At 36.7% G+C, this 11,592-nt stretch overlaps 1 pseudogene; it reads left to right on the plus strand.

Moving 5' to 3' along the window:
* Window positions 1-9,614: 9,614 nt before the first annotated feature.
* LOC132513845 (TIR domain-containing adapter molecule 2-like) lies at window positions 9,615-10,337 on the plus strand (annotated as a pseudogene).
* The last annotated feature ends 1,255 nt before the right edge of the window (window positions 10,338-11,592 follow it).

An 11,592-nucleotide genomic window follows, 5' to 3' on the forward strand; every position in this document is an offset into this window, starting at 1 on the left:
CAAACATCAAAGCGATTAGCATAACAAAGGCAGTGCAAATGAATTTCAATGCTTGATTTGGATATTTTGAGTATGTCAGCTATGTCCTGTGTGGTATAACGTTTATTGCTCTCAATTAATATCTCAATTTGATCATTATCAATTCAACTGGTCTACCTGACATTGGGGCATTGTCCAGTGAGAAATTACCAGCATGAAACTTCACAAACCACTTTCGACATGTTTGATCAGTCACAGCACCTTCCACATATACAGCAGAAATCTTTTTCTGCATTTCAGTTGCATTTTTACCTTTCTTGAAATAATAAAGCATAATATGCAGAAAATGTTGCTTTTTTCGTCCATCTTCAATATTAAAATGACTATACAAAAATTCACCAATTTTGATAAGTTTTATTTTAAATGAATGCTGATATGACAGCTGTCAATAAAATCTAACAAAATTTTCTGAATGAAGTTAAAGACAACTAAACACTACTAGAACCATCTTACAGAAAACACCAAAAAGACTTTTTGGCCAACCCAATAGTAGAAAGAAAGAAATCATTAAGATCAGAGCAAAAATAAATGAAATAGAGATGGAGAAAACAGTAGAAAAGATGAATGAAACAAAAAGCTGGTTCTTTGAAAAGATAAATAAAATTGATAAACCTTTAGCGAGACACATCAAGAGAAAAGGGAGAGGGCCCAAAACAATGAAATTAAAAATGAAAAAGGACCCATTTGTTTATTTTTGTTTTTATTTCCATTTCTCTAGGAGGTGGGTCAAAAAGGATCTTGCTGTGATTTATGTCATAGAGTGTTCATCCTATGTTTTCCTCTAAGAGTTTGATAGTTTCTGGCCTTACATTTAGGTCTTTAATCCATTTTGAGCTTATTTTTTTTGTATGGTGTTAGGGAGTGTTCTAATCTCATACTTTTACATGTACCTGTCCAGTTTTACCAGAACCACTTATTGAAGAGGCTGTCTTTTCTCCACTGTATATTCTTGCCTCCTTTATCAAAGATAAGGTGACCATATGTGTGTGGGTTATCTCTGGGCTTTCTATGCTGTTCTATGCATCTTTATTTCAGTTTTTGTGCTAGTACCATACTGCTTGATTACTGTAGCTTTGTAGTATAGTCTGAAGTCAGGGAGCCTGATTCCTCCAGATCCATTTTTTGTTCTCAAGATTGCTTTGGCTATTTGGGGTCTTTTGTGTTTTCATACAAATTGTGAAATGTTTTGATCTAGTTCTGTGAGAAATGCCAGTGGTAGTTTAATAGGGATTGCAATGAATCTGTAGATTGTTTTGTGTAGTAGAGTCATTTTCACAATGTTGATTCTTCCAATCCAAGAACATGGTGGATATCTCCATCTATTTGTATCATCTTTAATTTCTTTCATCAGTGTCTTATAATTTTCTGCATACAGGTCTTTTTTCTCCTTTGGTAGGTTTATTCCTAGATATTTTATTCCTTTTGTTGCAATGGTAAATGGGAGTGTTTCCTTGATTTCACTTTCAGATTTTTCATCATTAGTGTATAGGAATGCCAGAGATTTCTGTGCATTAATTTTGTATCCTGCTACTTTACAAAATTTGTTGATTAGCTCTAGAAACTTAAAAGCTTTTGCACAGCAAAGGAAACTGTAAACAAGACCAAAAGACAACCCTCAGAATGGGAGAAAATATGTGCAAATGAAGCAACTGACAAAGGATTAATCTCCAAGGTTTACAAGCAGCTCATGCAGCTCAATAACAAAAAAAACAAACAACCCAATCCAAAAATGGGCGGAAGACCTAAACAGACATTTCTCTAAAGAAGATATACAGATTGCCAACAAATACATGAAAGAATGCTCAACATCATTAATCATTAGAGAAATTCAAATCAAAACTACAATGAGATATCATTTCACACCAGTCAGAATGGCCATCATCAAAAAACCTAGAAACAATAAATGCTGGAGAGGGTGTGGAGAAAAGGGAACACTCTTGCACTGCTGGTGGGAATGTAAATTGTTACAGCCACTATGGAGAACAGTATGGAGGTTCCTTCAAAAACTACAAATAGGGCTTCCCTGGTGGTGCAGTGGTTGAGAGTCCACCTGCTGATGCAGGGGACATGGGTTCGTGCCCAGGTCAGGGAATATCCTACATGCCACGAAGTGGCTAGGCCCGTGAGTCATGGCCATTGAGCCTGCACGTCTGGAACCTGTGCCCTGCAACAGGAGAGGCCACAGCAGTGAGAGGCCCGTGTACCACAAAAACAAAACAAAACAAAAATAAAACTACAAATAGAAGTACCATACGACCCAGCAGTCCCACTACTGGGCATATACCCTGAGAAAACCATAATTCAAAAAGAGTCATGTACCAAAATGTTCGTTGCAGCTCTATTTACAATAGCCAGGAGATGGAAGCAACCTAAGTTTCCATCTTTGGATGAATGGATAAAGAAGATGTGGTACATATATACAATGGAATATTACTCAGCCATAAAAAGAAACGAAATTGAATTATTTGTAGTGATGTGGATGGACCTAGAGTGTGTCATACAGAGTGAAGTAAGTCAGAAAGAGAAAAGAAATACTGTTTGCTAATACACATATATGGAATTTAAGGCAAAAAAATAGGTCATGGAGAACGTATGGGTAAGATGGGAATAAAGGCACAGACCTACTAGACAATTGACTTGAGGATACAGGGAGGAGGATGGGTAAGCTGTGACAAAGTGAGAGAGTGGCATGGACATATATACACTACCAAACGTAAAATAGATAGATAGTGGGAAGCAGCCGCATAGCGCAGGGAGATCAGCTTGGTGCTTTGTGACCACCTAGAGGGGTGGGATAGGGAGGGTGGGAGGGAGAGAGACACAAAAGGGAAGAGATATGGGAACATATGTATTTGTATAACTGATTCACTTTGTTATAAAGCAGAAACTAACATACCATTGTAAAGCAGCTATACTCCAACAAAGATGTTAAAAAAAAATGAAAAAGGAGAAGTAACAAGTGACACCACAGAAATACCCAGAAGCATAAGGAACTACTAAAAGCAACTATATGCCAAGGAAATGGTCAACCTAGAAGAAATGGAAAGTTCTTAGAAAGTTACAGTCTCCCTGGAATGAACCAGGGATAAATAGAAAATATGGACAGACGAATCACAAAATTGAAATCGAAACTGTGATTTAAAACTCCCAACAAACAGAAGTCCACGACCTGATGGCTTGACAGGTGAATACTATCAAACATTTAGAGACAAGTTAACACCTATCCTTCTGAAAGTGTTCCAAAAAATGCAGAGGAAGGAACACTCCCAAACTCATTCTATGAGGCCACAATCACCCTGATACCAAAAACACAAAAATATCATACACACAAGAAATGTTACAAGGCAATATCGCTGATGAACAAAGATGCAGAAATCCTCGGCAAAATATTAGCAATCCGAATACAACAATACATTAAAAGGATGAAACATCACAGTCAAGTGTGATTTATCCCAGTGATCCAATGATTTTTTAATATCTGCAAATCAATCAGTGTGATACACTGCATTAACAAATTGAAGAATAAAAACCATATGATCATCTTAATAGATGCAGAAAAATCTTTTGATGAAATTCAACATCCATTTATGATAAAAGATTCTCCAGAAAGTGGGCATAGAGGGAACATACCTCAACATAATAAAAGCCATATGTGACAAACCCACAGCTAGCATCATAATCAATGGTGAAAAACTGAAAGCATTTCCTATATGATCAGGAACAAAACAAGGATGCTCACTCTCACCACCTTTATTCAATGTAGATTTGGAAGTCCTAGCCACAGCAATCAGAGAGGAAAAAGCAATAAAATGAATCTGAATTGGAAAATAAGAAGTAAAATGTCACTGTTTGCAGATGACATGATAGTATACATAGAAAATCCTAAAGATGATACCAGAAATCTACTAGAGCTCATCAATGAATTTGGTAATATTGCAGGATATAAAATTAATACATAGAAATCTGTTGCATTTCTATACATTAACAATGAAAGATCAGAAAGAGAGATGAAGGAAACATATAGTAAATGCTGGAGAGTGTGTGTAGAAAAAGGAACCCTCCTACACTGTTGGTGGGAATGTAAGTTGGTATAGTAACTACGGAGAACAGTATGGAGGTTCCTTAAAAGACTAAATATAAAGTTACCATATGATCCTGCAATTCCACTCCTGGGGATATATCCGAAGAAAACTATAATTCAAAAAGATACATGCACCCCATTTTCAGAGCAGCACTGTTTACAATAGCCAAGACATAGAAGCAACCTAAATGTCTGTTGACAGATGAATGGATAAAGAAGATGTGGTATATATACACAATAGAATATTACTCACCAGTAAAAAAAAGAATGAAATAATGCCATTTGTAGCAACATGAGTGGACCTAGAGATTATCATACTAAGTGAAGTAAGGCAGACAGAGAAAGACAAATATAATATGGTATTACTTATATGTGGAATCTTTTTAAAAAGATATAAATTAACTTATATACAAAACAGAAATAGACCCACAGACACAGAAAACAAACATATGGTTACCAAAGGGGAAGGGGTGAGGGATAAATTAGGAGTTCAGGATTAACATATGCACACTACTATATATAAAACAGATAGCCTAAAATGACCTACTGTATAGCACAGGAAACTATACTCAATATTTTGTAATAACCTATAAGGGAAAAGAACCTGAAATAGAATATTTATATATAACTGAATCACTGTGCTGTACACCTGAAACTAACACAACACTGTAAATCAACTGTACTTCAATTTTTAAAAATCAAAAAAAACTCTTCCTTTTGATTGGAGTATTTAGTCTATTTACAATTAATGTAATTATGGATAAGTTGGATTTATATCTGCTTCTCTGCTATTTGTTTTATACATTTTTTTTAACTTTTTCGTTTCTCTACACCTCCATTACTGCTTCTTTGTCCCTTAAATTTTTTGCAACATACCATCTTAATTCCCTTGTTTGTTTTACTATATTTTGAATATACAATAATATCCAAAAATTTGCTCTTCCTCATATTTTGTGTTATAAGTTTCCTACAAAATAATGTTTATACATTGTAAGCCCATCAACACACCTATGGACACCTCATTCTCTAGATTTTACTTTTAAGCTTTTCTGGCTAACCTATTGTTCACTCCAACTCTTACCTATTGCCTCAGGCAGTCATAATGTTAAATAGTTGTTTCTGATTGTTTTTGACAAATGTCCCAGGGAAATTGGTTATTGACACTGAGGCAGCTCTTAATCAGGTCAGTAAAAGACAGCCTTGTATATGGGGGTCTTCCCATAAACTGCCAGACAGGTCAAATAACAATTTTCCAAGAATGGGATTTTGAAAAAGGTCCAACCCTATTCTGCCCCCTCCAGTGGCTGCCTTGTTGCTGGTTTTCCCTGTGATCACACAGTTAGTTTTCAAGGCTACTGCAGAACTGGGAGGGGGCATGGGAATAGGGCAAGTTAAAATGCTACAAAGCTTACTGAGATACAGAGGTTTTTAATAAATGCTCAGTGGAGTTCTACAAGGTTTTGGTTAATTTCCAGAGCTTTGAAAACATTGATTATGACCATTTTTGCCAGTATTCTCATTGCTTTTTATGGATGAGAGGTATTCTGGTAGTCTTTGCTCCACCATTCTCACTGATGTCACAGCAGATGATTAATTTCAGATATTTTATGTAAGGTTTTTGTTGTTGCTGTTTCTTGGTTTTAATAATTTTGGTCGAATATGGTTAACACCTGCCTTGAATTTTTTGCCAAGCTGCATTATTTTACTCTATGCTCCTTTGTGTAAATCATTGGTAACTCAGTTACACAATTCTCAAGTCCTGAACGAGGCTATGAAATGTTTCTGAAGAATATCTTTGACCTGCACACAGCTATTCTTTTGGCCAAGCTCAATTCCAAGATGAGGTTATCATATATTCAGTTACATATGTGGCTTTGGATACCAGGTTTTCATTAGAAGATATCAACCTACATACTACTCATTTGCATATTCAGTCATATTTCTGAAATATATATATATATATATATATAACAAGCCATCTATCATCTATCTGAATGCTCTAGAAGCACACTCTGGAACAAAATATCTGTAGTGTGATACTGCATCCACACACTAAAACCTGCTCTTTTTTTGCTATCTTGGCACCATTCTCCACTCCATTGCCCAAATCAGAAACACAGTAGTCACCTTTTACTTCCTCCTCTCCCACAACAAATCAATAACTAAATCTTGATTATGCCACATCACCTTGTTTATATCTTTAGAATCTGCCTACCTCTCTTCAGCTCAGTGCCTACTACCTTACTTCAGGCTCTACATCTTTCACTCAGAATATCACAAAAGCCTCCAAACTGTCTTCCTGCCACTAGTCTCTCCTCTCTTCCAGGAATTCTCCATACTACTGTAGCATGATGTTTCTAAACACTAAAATACTTAGCATGCCCTATACTGCCCTTCACAATCTTTCTGACCTCAGAGCTCTTGCCTTCTGTAAACAAAGGTGCTGTCCTAAACAGCACCACTAGCTGATTACATGCTGATTTCCATTTTGTTCAAATGCTACATTGGAGGCAAAAGAACCAACACATTTAGTGCATGTAGAATTCTAGAAATGACAGAATACATGGAAACATTTGCTTCTCCTCTGACACACCTCTAAACTCCTCTCTAAGAAGAATGAACACTTATATGACTAGTCAAATTTCAAAATATATCAGATCATGGTTGTTGTCAGTTCTCTGTTCTCTTACGGATCAAGCTTATCTGTGTGGTCATCTGTCACATTGCAGCCAACAATCAGGTAAGGCCCTGAGATGTAGGTTTTGGTTTAGGTAGAGGAAAGAGGCCCCATAGGCCTCTGGACTTAACCATAAGCTCCAACCTGACCTACCACAGTACTCTGAATAGATTTCTGGATAACAAGTATCTACTTTGCTTCTCACTACCATTGTTTCTTGTGTGTATCTTCCTCAGGAACTTTGTGGAGAGGAGAGCTATGGTCTAAGGTAGGAATTAGAGATTCCTTGGTCTTCTGAGCCCAATGTTATTAAATTCTACTGTTATTTCTAAAAATGTACATTCATAGAAAAAAATATCAACCTCGGGACTTTATTGTCTCAAATAAACCACATAGCTAACTTTATGTGCTGGCATCTGCTTTTGATGCTTTCATTTTTATTGAAGTATAGTTGATTTACAATATTAGTTTCAGGTGTATAAGATAGTGTTTCAATATTTTTATAAGTTGTACTCCATTTAGTTATTACAAAATAATGGTTATATTTCCCTGTACTGTACAATATATCCTTGTTCTTTATTTATTTTAAACATAGTTTGTGTCTCCTAATCCCATACCCGTATCTCACCACTCTTCCCTTTCCCTCTCCGCACTGCTAACCAATAGTATGTTCTTTATATCTATGAGTCTGTTTTGTTAGATACATTCGTTTGTTTTATTTTTTAGATTCCACATATAAGTAATAACATAGAGAATCTTTCTTTTTCTGCCTTATTTCAGCAAGCATAATACACTCTAGATCCATCTGCATTTTTGCAATGGACAGAATTTCATTCTGTTTTATGGCTGAGTAATGTTTCATTTATATATATATATATATATATATATATATATATATATATATATATATATAAAATCTTCTTTATCCATTAGTCTGTTGATGGACACTTTGGTTGCTTCCATATCTTGGCTATTGTAAATACTGCTGCTATGAACATTGTGGTGCACGTATCTTTTTGAATTAGTGTTTTTGTTTTCTTCTGATGTATACCCAACAGTGGAATTGCTGGATCATATGGTACTTCTATTTTTAGTTTTTGATGATAGCCATTCTGACCAGTGTGAGGTAATATCTCATTGCTGCTTTGATTTGCATTTCTCTAATAATTAGTGATGTTGAGCAGCTTTTCATGTACCTTCATAGAGCAAGTGTTAATACATAAGCTGAATATTAATGAAGATAATTCAATAATCCTTAAAACAGACAGGAAGGAGCAACTTGCTGCAGAAAAAAGTGCGTTTTATACCTAGGCATTCTCAGTGCTCTCTCAAAGAAACATTTTAAAACAGCAGCAATGGTTTTAGAAAGATCCATTGTCCATGAGAAATAGAAGGCTAACAAGTACCTCAACAATAAACAATAATCTTGGGGACTGATTTCATATCAAATGACTGACAGGATTTGGTCATATTTCTGTAATCCAGTACTAATTTTTCAATTGTAGTCATGAGATTAACTATAATATACAAATGGCTACTATAATTTTTTTAAGATGATGATGAGTTGTTTCCTTTATCATTCTGGAAGTAATACAGAATTCAATTGCTTTCAGACTCTAAAATTGAGATTGAACAAGAAGCTTGTTCAACTACCTTTCTCAGAAATATGTGGAAAGGAGAATGTTAGCTACTTTTCCGAGATGGTTTATGGAGTGACTAAGTGAACTCCACAATTAGCATCAGCTTCATAGTTATAGGACAATCTTACTTAGATACAGATGCCCATGACTTATAAGTTTTACCATGAGATACACACATAAACACACACATCCTTCACTCTCTGTTACTCTGTCCCTGTCCCTGTCTCTGTCTTTCTCATCCTCTTTCTCTCTCTCTCTTGGGTTCATCCTAAAACACACATACATACATAATATAACCATATGTAATTGCTGATATTTAACCATTTTTGACCTGAAAAATGACAATTTCGTATGGTTATACTGAATATAAGTATATATAAAATATTACATAATAAATAAGTATATATTACACAATATATATTTATATGTATGTGCATATATATTTTCCCCCAAAGAGTTATGCAATACCAGCTTCCATGAACATCAAACCACCAAACTTTGCCCATAGATCATAATTCAGCAATTATCACTAGTTGCATTCTCCTTTTCACTCAACACACACACATTCATACACAGCAACAGGGGAAATTCAAAAGCTTTCCCTATCATTTCCACTTAGAGCTATGTCAAAGGTAGTTTTCTTTTTTTTCCCCTGCTGAGTAGCATATTATTATTGATAGCTAATAATATGGAAATTAAAATTAATAAGACTGGTGGGGCCACCCCCACCCATGGCACCACAACCTGGGTCCCACCAGGCCCTCAGAGCCGTGGGCCAGCGAGGCCAGCCTCCAAGGGTTAAGTGTCAGTGAGTCTCCAAAATGAGGGGACTCAGCGGTCCCCAGACTTTCACGCAGGGATGGTAGACATGGGTACGGGATTTGCAGCACACCATGGACTGCACACCTCTCCCTCTGGATGTCTGAGGGAAGTCACACAGCACTCTGCAGGAGAGGAAGACAAAAAATCACGGGGCCACGCCACTGCCCGCCTTCCAGGTGTCCTGCCTGAGTGCTTTTGTAGCACCTGTTATCCGGAATGGAGTACCAGTGCAATGAGTCCTAATTGTCTACTTATTCTGGCTTCACATCCTTAAATCCCAGCAGGTCTTGTCTTGGTGCAGGAATGAAAATAAATGCCAGGAAATAAATAAAGCTTTCTTCTGACTTTGATATTTATGATGGGTATGGGGAAGCTCAAAACAGATCCCTGCTCTCTTTCTCTCTCTTAGGGTAAATGTCACAGTGTGGACACAAAGCAAAGACATTATGAGTCAGATTCCAAGAAATCTGAAGAAATCTCCCTGCGTGATGATGCTGAGCATAGCAATACAACAGAGATACATACAGCAGAGCAGGAGGGAGCTGAGGGAGTGGAAGATATGCCTGAAGTGGAAGCAGAAGAAGAGGTGTTCCCTCAAATTTGTGATATTGCTGAAGATGACATAGCCGAAGCTCTCAGAGTCCAGAATCTGCTGCAAAGTGACTTTGCCATCAAACCTGGAATAATTTTGCTGAGATGCAATGTGGCAAACAGCATTTACAGAATTCAGATGATGCTGTAAAGGCGTCTGCCTGGTCAATCTCATTATTGACTGAAAACTTTTAAAAAGATACCTGGTGTAAGTAAGTCCCAGTTCTTCCCTAATGAAATCCATTGACAGACCACACAAACAAAACTCTGTATTTGTTGTATATCTGTATATCCCCATGTGGCCCTTGAACAACCCCCTGCCCTGAGAAAGGACTCCCTTTGCTCTGTGAACCATCAATGCCCTAGAGAAAGAAAGTTATAGCTTTCTTACACAAGTAGAAAAAAATTTCAGGAGTCTGTGTATAAGATAAAACAAACTATATGGAAAGAGACAAGAAATATGGTACAAGGGCAATTTATTGCCTGAGATGAAACACACAACACACAGCTGGCTCTTGTTTGTAATCAAATGATATCTCTTCATTTGAGAGAGCAAATTTCTAGGAAAAAGTTTAAATAAAAGAAAACCTTACTCTACAGAAACCTGTGGAGCACAAGAAAGATAAATTTCTCCAGGACAATCTATAGAATTGTGATACTTTTTGATATTTTGATAAAATTGAGATTGTCAGAGCTTCAAGAACTTTCCTCTTATAGTTTTCTTAGTTCATGGATATGACAGAGGATATTTTAAATTCATATTCTTTGTGCTGAACTTTGAATGAAAGATTATAGGATAGACATTTTAAAAATATGATAACACTTTCATTTTGTTCTCAAAGGACACACAGAAGAAAATGGCCCTGAGAGATCTGACCACCCTCCCTCTTGAGGTGCCTCTCCTGTATATTGTAATAAAGTATCCCCGGTATTGTCACCCAGAAATACGGATAGTCAGAATAGAACATTTAGAATGGGGGTGCTGATAAATATGAAACCAAAAGTAGATGTGAAAATGGTAGGGCTTTTAAAAAGAATCCAATCAAATGTGTTTTCCTTTCTGCTTGAATTTGCATGTTTGGAAGCAATTCCTACCACTGATTAGGAGTGCATTTGATAGTGTTGTGGTTAGGGACTCCATGAGTGCTGTTGAGATGTTCCCTGGAGCCTGAAGATCTCCATGCCGGTCATCAACTGTAACTAGGGCTTTATTTGAAGAGCTTCTGAAAGGTGTATGTGTCCTGGGCCTTTAAAATGTCTAAATATTAATTTAAATTCTCCTTTAAAATCAATAACCTCTATTATGGCAGCCTTTAAAAGTTCTTCTCACACAAAACGCTCTATCCAGGAAATATTTCTCAGCTAGGTGATCAGAGTAGACTGACTGTGTGTGCGTGTGTGTGTGTGTGTGTGTGTGTGTGTATGTGTGTATGTGTGTTTATTTTTAGATTTGGAATAGAAGTAGGAGATGTGTTTTATTGCCACATCTTCTAGTGCCCCACACTCATAGCAAGCCAGAGGGGCCTCAAATAGACCGATTCCTTTCCCTCACAACCATTCTGCCCCAGCTGAGAATGAGGGAGAACCATCATGTACAGAGCAGGGACAGGATGATATATTAAGCATACCATGTTGTAATGAAAGCACCTGATGGGCGATCAGGAGACCTTGTTCTAGTCCAATTCCTGCCACTGAGGATGAATGTGACCATGGACAAGCAATTTACTCTCCTTTACTGTGAA

This window comes from Lagenorhynchus albirostris, chromosome X (assembly GCF_949774975.1).
Source record: "Lagenorhynchus albirostris chromosome X, mLagAlb1.1, whole genome shotgun sequence".
NCBI classification, from domain to species: Eukaryota; Metazoa; Chordata; class Mammalia; order Artiodactyla; family Delphinidae; genus Lagenorhynchus; species Lagenorhynchus albirostris.